Below are 10312 nucleotides of genomic sequence, written 5' to 3' on the forward strand. Positions count from 1 at the left end.
CCTAATTTTGGTCGGCGTGCTCTTGGCTCTGCCACTCCTCTCGCTCGGGGGCAAGGCACTAATTTGACTTGGTGTGCTTTCTTGGCTCTGCAAGTCCTCGCGCTCAGGGGCTGGGTGCCTAATCTTGGTCGATGTGCCTCCTTGGCTCTGCCAGTCCTAGTGCTCGGAGGCTGGACACCTAATTTTGGTCGGTGTACCTCCTTGGCTCTGCTAGTCCTAGCGCTTGGGGGTTGGACGCTTAATTTTGGTCAGCGTGCGTCCGTGGCTCTGCCAGTTTTCACGCTTGGGGGTTGGACGCCTAATTTTGGTCGGCGTGCCTTCTTGGCTCTGCCAGTCCTCGCGCTCGGGAGCTGGGCGCCTAATTCTGGTCGGCATACCTCCTTGGCTCTGCCGTCCTCACGTTTGAGGGCTGGGCATCTAATTTTGGTTGGTGTGCCTCCTTGGCTCAACCAGTCCTCGCGCTCGGGACCGAGCGCCTAATTATTGTTGCAACCCAAGTAACTGTTTGATCAATACAATTTTCAGACCCTTGGATCGATTACCTCAATCGCTTCAAGGATTGGGGGCTACTCCATATGGATTGCATCTTGCGATGCTCTCCATGTGTTTCCTTTCCATCTACAGGATGTCCCACATCTTGGAGCTCGGTAGTCACTTACGAAAGACACATTCGGTCATACACTTTTATTGACGCATTCCGTCAATCGGGGTGGTCCCTTCCTGACTGATAGGCTCGTTTTCCCCCAGGTGATGCTCTTGGGGGCCTAGTGTAGGCAACGTCTATTTTTCAGCTGGAGGCTATACCCATAGACAATTAGCATGTTTAAATTTATCATATACTGGTTGGTATAACCTTTGATGTTAACATTAATGCCAAACAATACTCAGCTTCTGAGCTAAACGATCCGGCTCAAGCTTTTCCAACAAGTCATGCCAAACTCAATTTTTAGCTCGCTAACTTTAATGAGCCAGGCTGAGCTTGCTCGTTATCAAACGAGCCGTGTCTTAACTGGCCGAGCTGGCTCGTCAGCCACCATGGGCAAGCTGACTAAACTCAATTTCCTTTGTGGAATTATCTTCTTGTTCTGGTCCTTGTAGAACTTAGCAACTTAGGATGGAAAATATCCAAGACCAATCATTTCAAGATTGCATTTCTCACCAAACAAACTGATTGCAGGATGATCCATCATCACTTCTTTGGGCAGCCACACTAGCTTAGCATTCCTGGTAATGGTTAGGAACCAATGGCTCGATGGTGCAGCGCTCTAGTAGCACCTGTTCTGGGTTCAACTCCCCCTGGAGTGAATTTTAGTCTGGTTAAATAATCCCGAAGCTGTGCCTCACCACAATTTAGTGCCGCGGCGCTGGTACGTGGCATATGTGGCTGGTTTGGGCCCTCCTTGTAACATCCCAATTTTCCTACGCATTTAAAACATGGACCCCAAATTTTTTTTCTAAAATTCATATAAAATTCAAACCATAGAACCTTGCATTCGAAATTATGCATTTAATATAATTTTCATAATCACATGTGCATTTTTTGAGCTAACTATCCCCTCTACTTCAAAAATATTCCATCTTAAAATTCTTTTCAAACCTATACATCAAAACCAATTCAAATTTGAAACTATTTTTCAAATTTGAACTCAAACTTCAACTCAACTAAAGGAAAAGCCATTTAAACTATTACCTGGGCCAACACCCCCATTGTCAGCCACCTACCCCTTTCAGCCCGCTCGGCCTACCTCGCTAACACGGCTAGCTAGCTCGGCTCGCTCGCCCGTTCGCCAGCTCACTTGCGCGGCCCAGCCCACCAGGCCTGCGCGATGACATTAGCATGACATCATCATCGTCTTCCTCCTCTCCCCGCTGACAACCCCTTCTTTGCCATGCACGCCACCACCACCTGCCGGCCACATGATCATGCCCCTCCCAGCCATGCCTCCGTCCTATCCTAAGCACACCATCACTGCCAGCACCACCGCCAAGCCCTGGCACAATCAGAACACCCCCCTCCAGCCAAGAAACTAGCAATCCCGAACCACCTACGCGCACTGAAGCCCGCCGGTAGCATGGCCACCTTGATACCCTCCATCTTGGCTGGATACACCCCCCGATCAAGCGTGCCACACGCGCCTGCACGAAGCGCATCCAGCACACTGGCCCTTTCCTGATGACGCTCCCCTCCTAGCCCTCCCTATCCTCATCCACCCGCACCACGCGTCGCCACCCTCTGCCGCACTATGCCACCCATCCCCGGATGGATAAGCTCGGAGAGCTCCCCTGAGCTTCATAGTGAGCTCCACCAGGCTATAAATAGCCCATCCCACACTCCCTCCCCTCCTCGCCCCTCCTCTTTTATACTCCACCCCACACCGGCTCGCAATAATAGAACCACGTCGCGCCTCCCCCACCCGCCGTCGTGCTCTACCCCCTAGAGCTAGGCTGGGTCAAATCAAAGCTGGGGATCACCGCGCGGTGTTAGCCTCCCCCACCTAGTGATGTAGCATGCCCCTGAGTGGCTGCTCCTCACCGGCTTTTCCCTGCCGCAAAACCGCATCGCCGTCGCTCACCACCGGCCAGCCCTGGCTGTCTCACTGCCCACTAGAAGCTCCCAGGTATGACCATGATGTATGACCATGATGCTGCCCAACTGCTCATTTCAGCCCCAATCCTTTGTGGCGCCCATTCCTCTCACGACCTCGTCGCCGCGACAACTCTGGTGAGCTCGCACCTCGCTACTGGCGATTCCCCGACCTTCGCATCACCCTCGCTAGGTTCGCTGTATCCCCCTCTAGCTCCCTAGCTAGCTCTTATCCTTTTCCAGAACCCCCCTTGCCCAGCGCAGCTTGCTCCGGCAAGGGGCTCTGCCCCGCACAGCGGTCCGGCAACCTAAACCCAAGGGCGCCACCACGGCCTTCCCCTCCGTAGATCCGGCTCACAAGAACCACACACCCATTTCCTTCCCCGGCCCACCACGTGTACCACCGAACCACATCACAGTCCACCACGTCACACCCTAGCCCACTCTCCCCTCTCTCCCGCTTGCTTTACTACGGTCACCCGAGGAAATGCACACAAAAACTTGCAAACCATTGCTAAAAATTTCAAAAAATTACCAAAAATTCACCATAAATGTTAGAATTCATTTCAAACCTAGTCATACCTTTTTTGCTCAAATCTCATACCTATAGCTCCTAAAATAAATCTTTACTCTTTTCTAAAATAGAAAAATCCATATTTCATGTGACCAAAAATAGGAAACCAACCCAATATAATTCTAGAAAATTTTAGGAAATTACCCAAGCCATCTAAATCCCAATGCTACTCATTTAACCCATGTTTGGTGTATTTGTTGCATGTAACTGCTATTATATAGAAAATGACGAAGCCGAGAACGAGTTCAATGACCCGGACTACGAAGAAGAAGCCTTAAACGACCAGGACTTCGAGGAAAGCAAGTTCCACAAAAATCATCATCTTTTGATCCCAATTTTGCATAAATAAAATGAACCAAGACAATAAATGGTTTTTCTGTATATTTTCTCTATTTCCTTTTTGTTTAGCGAATCCTAATAATTCCAAGCCCTCCTTGATATCATGAACCTAATTAGATATGCTTAGAAATCATACCATGGATCTTTTCATAAATTCTAGAAAAGAGGCTGAGTACTTTTAAAGGTAGGATAAAAACAACTAAAATGAGTCTAGCAACCAATTAAGGTTGGACCAGCGAGTAAGAGGGTAGCCTCAATAGAGAATCCTATCCTAAAGGCTTATTCTGGTCATATGAGGACCGACTTATGGGAAAGTCGATCTTTCTAGTGAATAGTGCAACCGTGCGTGCTAAAAAGGTACAACCTTCAGCAGTACCTAAACATGTGAGGCCTTGGTTCACACCCCACCAACTGAACATAATAAACCACCCAAGGGGCCATGATCGGCAATAGATAGACTGGAGTAGGACCTTCGCATAGTTCTAGACCCGGTCGGCATGGGTCACGAGTTGAGGTCAAAGGACCTGTTGACATTGTATGTCAAATTATGATGTATCATTTCTCAGGATAAAGTCCACGAGTGGACGTAGTGTGACCCATTTTTAGACCCCAGCCGTATTTGTGGACGGAGATAGGGAATGTTGTCTAGAAATAGACGCAGGTGGGTATGAATCTCAAATGTTAGTACTGCCTCTGTACAAGGTATGGGCTGATCGGGCGTGTGGGTAAAGTGTACACCTCGGTCAAGAGCTCACATAGTTAAAGCTCCCATTGATTAGACAAAAACCTATTTCTATAAATATGATGTGACTCAGGCCTCGTCCTGGGGCGTGAGTTTAGAATAAGCCAAAAGCTGACTCAAGAAGTCCTTACGGACCCTGATGCTCTTAAATACTTGGGGACTGGCAGGGAGTTGAATTCCCCTCCAGAACCAACAACTCATATATAACTGCATTTCATTTCCTTCAAATACTATAACCATACACACTATGCATAAAGATAGCATTCAGGTTGGGCATTAAACCAGTAGCTATTCCTTGAAAACTTGCATGAAATAATAACAATAAATGTGGGATTTGCTGAGTACCCTTTGGATGTTACTCACCCTTGCTCCCTCTCCCTTTCTTTCTCTAGAGGAAGAAGTAGTAGGTGAAGAAGACGTGGATCTTAGAAGCCAGCCATAAGAGCCAAGCCGCTTATAGGCTTGGGGTCTACGCCCTTATCATCTACTAATCCAGAAAATGGTACGAATGACATTCGAGGTCCCTTTTTAGAGGTAGCCCCCACACTCCTACCAAGCGTAGTTGCAGTGGTAGCCAACCAAGGTCGAGGTCAGCCTAGATTATAGTTCGGTCCTATATGGTGAGTCCAGGGTTCGGGAGATTTCTTTTGGATGGTATGGCTGATTTCTTCTCTACATTTAGAGAACCGTAGGGAGGTACGGTCTTTCCCTCACCGGTCGGTTTTTTAACTGGAATTATTCCAGACTTTGTACGGAATTAATCTGTCAAATAAGCTGCCAATTTTCCTTGCATATGACCAAGTACTGCATTCAACAAGTCTCAGTTTGCTGTGTCTTTCAGGAAGACCAACTGCATACTAAACTTCTAGAATCAAGACTGCCATTTTAAAAAGGTTGTTATAATCGGGGCTTTGGAAAATAAGCGTCTTATATCTTTGATCCTTTTCTTTCAGTTTACGAGGCAATTTAATTTACAGCCGCATGATAGAAAAATTTGGTTTGCCTCTATTAGCTTCAGACTCGAGTCAACTTGTTCTGCACATATATATACGAGGTTCACAGCACTTGTCGAGTACAGCACAAGTTTAACAAAGAAAAGTCTTCCGTGTTGAATCAGTCAGTGACGAATGCTAGTGTGACATCCTTAGAATTCAAAAGGACAAAATAAAAATTCAAAAGGACAAAGCAAGAGAAGTTAGGGGGAAAGATTAGAAACAAACAAAATTGCAAAAATGCCACACTCAAAAACCTTTCAAGTCCTCCAAGTGTTGAAAAACACACTAAACAGCACTTAATTGGGGTAAGAGTTAAAAACGAAATTTCATATATAAACTAAAGTTTTAGCCAATATAAAAGTTGTAGAACTTTTCAAACTAAACAACATTTGTTATTTGAGCTTCCTTTGATTTTGAGTGGAAGTCACTCAAAAAAATTGAATCAATGTTCAGTCGAAATTGGGGAAAATTCAAATTCAACCATGTCCGGCGTTCCACCAATTTTCAACCAAATGTATCTCTAAATCTACCACGAGTTTCACCCATTGGTCTTTGTAAAGGTTGTAGCCTGTAGTCCCATCTCCAACTTCTACATTTGGAAAATTCAAAGTTTGAATTCAAATTTTGCAGAAAACTCACGCCAAAGCTGCTGCCTGCGCACGCCACCCGCAACCCCACGTGCACCCGATCGGGGGTGATCGCCAACGACGTGTCACCCGGCACCATGTCGCACCGTGCCTCTGGGCAGTGCCGCCCGGCCAATCCTCACCGGTGACCAGACCAGTCACGCTCGGCGCTCGCCCAACCCACACGCGTGCTTATCTCCCCCTGGTGCATCTTATCCTAGCCGACCAACCGCGGCCGATCGCGCCCGCGCGTGCACACCATCACCGTGCCACGTCAAGCCGCATGGCTGACCAGTGCTGCTCGGCCAATCACCACCAGCGATGTGACCCGATGAGTGCACCCCCTCGCCCAGTCGACGCATGCGACAACTCCGCTCCTCCATGCCACGATCTCGCCCGGCCAATCACCGCCTGACACCCACATGCGCCCGTGGCCCGCACGCCACTGGCGGCCAACCATGGCGTCTGCACGCCTGCACCTCTCACCGACTGCCTCCATGCTTGCCAGTAGCGCGCCGGCCTTATCCTGACGCTTGCCGCTCACCCACGCCCTTTTGCCACTATAAAAGGGCACCTGCCCAAGCTGCCAACGCCCCCGCCACTCCTTCTACCCCTCCGCCAGCGCCATTGCTCCCCCCTCACCGTCGAGCTCGCCCCTCCAACCCTCGCTAGGCCCCCAGACCACTCCCTAGCACTGGATTAGATGATGTTCCTACTGTTTTAGGTTCAAATGCTTAAATGCTACTTTAATCTTGTTATTTACATGATAAATAGCGGGAAATAGATAAAAATGCAAGATAAATTTTGTTAGACTCCTGATGTACATGTCTGACTAGAACAAATATTTGTTTTTGTAAGATATGTGTTTTACATTGCTTAAATAAATACATGTGGTTTTATGTCCTTATTATGTGATAAATAGTTTTCATGTTCGTTAAACCTTGAAAAATTTACAGTAGCCTCTGTTAGTGTTAGTGATCCTTCTGCAAAATTTGTAGAGGTAGATTGTTAATGAAACTTTAGTAAAAAAATCAATCTTTATATTCTATAAATTAATACTGTTTGATTTTTAATAAATTCTGTAGAAGTCAAATGCATCTCAAATTTTTACAGTAGATCACTTGTGTAGAGGGGAAGCTTCTGTAAATATTTCATGATCATATCTTATCAGATGCTTCCAGAAACATTTATGCATGCTTACTAGTTAATTAAATTGATATTAATACTTGTTATTAGAAAGGGTAAACTAGTAAATGCTTAAATATGTTTAATTCGGAAACAGGATAACTTTCCGAATGATTTCCAAGCAGCACCAAATAACCCCACCTTTCTTTTATGAGTTTTAAGTTATTAAAACCTTATATGTGTACACAATCACCATCAAAGTCAGGCCCGAGTTTTTATCACAACACACCTTACTTTACGAAGAAATAAAGTTTAAATTCTTGTGTAGGTGAATGTGGCTAAAGAGAAAGAAAAGTTTGAAATCTTGTCTTGGTGAATGTGGTCGAAATGCACTCTATGCTTCTGCAATAATTCATGAAATGCAACCTACATGTGAAAGCATGTAATTGAAATCTTGCATATACATCTTGTGTAGAAGAAAATCTCGCTAACAGTACCTACGAGCTGATCCCAGAAGTTGAGGAAGATCAGCCTGCTACAGTGAACTTGGTTGAGGTTGCATAAAAGTCAAGCTTTGAACGAGCCACAGACTAACATAGTACAGGAAGGCAAGCCCTAGAGCATAACCTTGGTTTCTAAAGTTTATGCAATACTTCTGTTACTTATGTTTGTACATTAAGTCTATAGGCATTGCTTGAAACCCTAGTCTGAATACTAGCTTGATAAGTCGTGTAGTTGCTATGCTAAATAGGGACACAGTAAAACTCAAGTGACAGGCAGGGCTATAGGAGTTGTCTGTTTACTTATGTTGGAATCATAAAGTTGATGGGCGGGGCTGGTTATTGTATTTTGGAATGGTGGATGCCCCGCATGTATAGCGGAAAAATCTGCTAAGGTCAAAACATGTCGGTAATTGCGGTCAAGTGTTTGAAAGTACTAAACTCATACCTAGTGGGATGGGGAAGCCTAGTACCATATTGAACTGGGATGTGGGCATACCTCCCCACTCTCTCGGGAACCGGGTTCCCCTAATGCATCATGTGGGTACAAGTGCAGTCACGGTACGACATCGTTTCGGGTCCGTGGGGCATTGTATCCAAGGGAAGTTGGCCTGACCACGTGCCTGGGAATCAATAGAAACGGCTGACATGTGTGGACCTGGTGTGGTACGCATATGTCGTCGGTTTAGATTCACGTTGCAAAGTTAAGAAACTCGATCCGAATTGTCTGCCTCTCACAGTTTGGGACTGCTTGATCACTATGCTGCACTGAGTAATAAGAGGAACAAGCATGATGATTAGTATTAAAGCTTGAATTAAATTGCCTATTCTATCATGCTTGCTTAGAATAAGTGCTTACTTAGAATGGATAATCAACTAGAATTTTGCTGCTAAAATTTGAAAGTAAGGATCCACTTTAGATGCTTTTGGCAAAACAAACCCCTCAACCAAAAAGCGTTGCATGTTTAGAAGTCGGTGGATTAGACACCACCTGACGGGTAAGTCTTTTTGAGTATTAGTATACTCAGTTTTGCTTGTGGCTATGTTTTTAGGTATGGTTGATGTTAATGACTTGGTTGCCAGTGTGACTTGGCCGACCCAGCTCCCTTCAGGTTGGACGGTTGAGTGGAACCCATCCTCGGTCAGCGGCGAGGAACATGGTGATTGATATCAGGGCAGGCTTCACCATGGTATCCTATATCGACGTTAGACTTACCGTTTATTTCCGCTTCTTTGAACTCTGAACTATCTACTTTATGCATTTGAACTCTTGAGTTGTAATAACTTAATTTGGACCTGTAATAATTTATTTGAATTGTTGTAATCTCTAGACTCGTCTTCGTGAGAGTATGCTTTGTTTCGATCCGAGACACGTGGTTTTATCGGGTGAAACCTGACAGACTACCATTTTAATTCGATTAAAGTGTCCATTTGCATTGAAAGTGATGTTGAGTACACTTTAGCCGGGTTAACTTGGGTGGTTCTGCCACAGCTAGACTCATACAAACCAAACCTCGGGGCCAATTTAAGGTCCAATGCCTGACAGCAACATGTGCGACTTAGACTTCCTTCTGTTGGAAAGGAAGCTGTGGCCGGATGGGGACCAGAACTATTTGCCAATTACTTTGTATGTACGTTACTTAGAATTCCTTCTGTTGGAAAGGAAGTCTGGGGGCATCCATGACTTTGTATGTTACATGTCAAATCCACTTCAAATTTTGTTTGCATCTGGACAACAAAAATTCGACCTAAAGTGTGTCAAATTCTACTAGCTAGTCTCAATCGGCTGGGTTTTTGTCAGGAAAGCAACTGCATGGTACCATTCTAGAACAACCTGAGTCTTACCCTTTGATAAAAATATTGTAACGGTTGTATGAAAGTCTATATGATAGAGACATCACAATTTTAGCAAGAAAAAGTCTTGCATGTTTAATCACTTGATGAAGATTGGACTCATACAAACAAAACATGAAACAAGAAAAGGTCAAGAACCACTGTCTCGTTCCGAATGGTTTGTCAGCACCGGACTTATGGTGTCACATTTATTAGTGCATATTTGTAGATGCATCCCACTGAACAGACAAAAACAAGCGCACTCTAAATTCTAACGGCTGCTGCAGGAACCTCGTTGGCACTACTGTTATTTTTGGCTTGTGTTGTTTGCTATTGGCTTGATTGATACTCGTGGCCTCCATCCGCTTGATTATACAGTCCCCTGTGAGGTCCTCATGCATGCACATGCTCCCTACGTCCTGAAATACATGGCATTCTAGAGATTTCAGGACACATTATGTAACATCCCAAATTTTCAAATACCTCTAAAAAATATGAACCCTGAAATTTTTTTCTAAAATTTATATAGCAACTCAAACCCTAGAGCCTTGCATTTGAAATATATGCATCAAAATATAATTTTCATAAGCACATGTGCATTTGTACGAGCTAACTACCTAACCTTGCCTCCAATTATTCAATAACAACTTTTGTTTCAAGCCTATACTCCAAATCCTACTCAATTTGAAATTCAATTCAAATTTCAACTCAAAACCCAATTCAAACCATTTACAAACCCACAAATCTCTCCATGGGCCGCAAACCTCTCATTTGGCCCACCCTTACCTCCAGCCCGGCCTGCCTCCTCTCCTCTCCTGCTCGGGCTGCTTCCCTACCCAGCCCGCCTCCTCTCGTCCCACCTTGCCAACCAGGCCTGCTCGCTCGCTCACCCATGTACATGCGGCCCAGCCCAGATGCTTGGCAAACGTCACCATGATGTCATCGTCTTCTCTCCCTGTTCATCCCCTTTCCCCCTTCCACGCTCGTCGCGCGA

This window comes from Setaria italica, chromosome VIII (genome assembly GCF_000263155.2).
Source record: "Setaria italica strain Yugu1 chromosome VIII, Setaria_italica_v2.0, whole genome shotgun sequence".
Lineage (NCBI taxonomy): Eukaryota > Viridiplantae > Streptophyta > Magnoliopsida > Poales > Poaceae > Setaria > Setaria italica.